Genomic DNA, 2,346 nt, shown 5'->3' with positions numbered 1-2,346 from the left:
TTGGCTCACCGCAACCTCCGCCTCCTGGGTTCAGGCAATTCTCCTGCCTCAGCCTCCTGAGTGGCTGGGATTACAGGCACGTGCCACCATGCCCAGCTAATTTTTTGTAGTTTTAGTAGAGACGGGGTTTCACTACGTGGACCAGGATGGTCTCGATCTCTTGACCTCGTGATGCACCCGCCTCGGCCTCCCAAAGTGCTGGGATTACAGGCTTGAGCCACCACGCCCGGCCCTGTTTGAAAGTTTTGATAATAAAAACTGAGAAATGGGAAACAGCAAGAAAAAAGAACGATGAGCCTGAGGAGGGCCGACTTTCCTGATGGCGTCAGCATCACAAACTAAAGCTCACTGTTCCCTGGCCTGGAAGGAGCCCTGGGCTGCCTACCTGCTCTCTATTCACATACCATAACTACCTTGGCAGTCTGCACAGCTTGCCTGCTTGCGCACAAAGATCCTGATGACCTTGAGGAAATAGAACTACAGCAGCAGGGGAAGCTGAGCCAGGCGAACCACCCTAGCCCTTTATTTTCATGACTTTTTAATTTTATTTTTTGAGACAGGATGTTGCTGTGTTACCCAGGCTGGAGTGCACTGGCACAGTCTTGGCTCACTGCAGCCTCTGCCTCCTGGGCTCAGGCAATTCTCCCACCTCTGCCTCCTGAGTAGCTGGGACCATAGGTGCGCACCACCACACCTGGCTAATTTTTATATTTTTAGTAGAGGTGGGGTTTTGCCATATTGCCCAGGTTGGTCTTGAACTCCTGGGCTCAAGTGATCATCCACTTTGGCCTCCAAAAGTACTGGGATTGCAGGAGTGAGCACCGTGCCTGGCCTGGCTCTGTGTTTTCATCCATCTTCCCTCCTATTCTTTCAACTGTTTCTTTTAAATCACATGGTTCAAAAGGGAGCATACTCTACATCTTGACTTTTTTAATAAGGATAATTCAATGAATTATTTGGATTTTTTTTTTTTTAGTTGAAGTCTCACTGTGTCACCCAGGCTGAAGTACAGTGTTGCCATCTGGGCTCACTGCAACCTCCACCTCCCAGGTGCGAGTGATTCTCCTGCCTTGGCCTCCCGAGTAGCTGGAATTACAGGTGTGCCCCACCATGCCCAGCTAATTTTTATGTTTTTAGTAGAGGTAGGGTTTCATCATGCTGACCAGGCTGGCCTTGAACTCCTGACCTCAAGTGATCTGCCTGCCTTGGCCCCAGAGTGCTGGGATTACAGGCATGAGCCACTGGCTCACGCTCGGCCTGGGTGATTATTTTCAAGAAGATTTTTTGCAAAGGTACACCTTTGTATGTATGAGAAGACCACTAGAGATGGTAAAGTCACTTGGATAATCTTGGAAGGCCATAGTTAACTGGAGCTAGGAACGAGAGAGCCACCTAGATTTAACCTGTTTGTAAGGAGCAGTGACATTTGGACTAGGTCTATCGCCAACCCAAGATGAGCTCAGAGTGGCACCCTCAGTCTCTTCCCTCATCTGATCTCATTCCCTCACCAGAGGGTGGAGGGCAGAGGAGCTGTATGTGGAGAGCCCGCACAGATCACTGCCTGGGGCAGAGGACAGGGTGTTGAAGGGTGGATTTGGAACAGCACTGGAAGCCTGCTGGTTGAGCTACTCCACTACTTATCTTGATGTTCCATCTAACCAAGCTGTTTACTTACTGTACATTTCCCTACTTTTCCTACAAGAATAGTATAAAAAGCTCTGCTAAATGTCTTACTGAAATCTTAGGATGCTGTATTAGGGTTCTCTAGAGGGACAGCACTAATGGGATATATTTAAGGGAGTTTATTAAGGAGAAGTGACTCACATGATCACAAGGTAAAGTCCCATGATAGGCCGTCTACAAGTTGAGGAGCAAGGAAGCCAGGGATGGATCAGTCTGAGTCCCAAAACCTCAAAAGTAGGGAAGCCGACAACACGGCCTTCAGTCTGTGGCCAAAGACCTGAGAGCCCCTGGCAAACCACTGGTGTAAGTCCAAGAGTCCAAAAGCTGAAGAATTTGGCATCTGATGTTCGAGGGCAGGAAGCATCCAGCACAGGAGAAAGATGAAGGGCCAGAAGACTCGGCAAGTCTGCTCGTCCGTCTTCTCCTGCCTGCTTTATTCTAGCCGGGCTGGCAGCTGATTAGATGATGCCCACCCGATTGAGGGTGGGTCTGTGTCTCCCAGTCCACTGACTGAATTGTTCATCTCCATTGGCAGCACCCTCACAGGCACACCCAGGAACAGTATTTTGCATCTTTCAATCCAGTCAAGTTGGCACTCAGTGTTAACCATCACAGATGCACTAAGCCTGTTTGCTACTGGCTGAGCAGCAGCTAGGTCAGCTC

The sequence above is a fragment of the Sapajus apella genome, unplaced genomic scaffold (genome assembly GCF_009761245.1).
Source record: "Sapajus apella isolate SASKATOON/1434 unplaced genomic scaffold, GSC_monkey_1.0 scaffold3, whole genome shotgun sequence".
NCBI lineage: Eukaryota > Metazoa > Chordata > Mammalia > Primates > Cebidae > Sapajus > Sapajus apella.
This window is presented reverse-complemented; position numbering follows the sequence as displayed.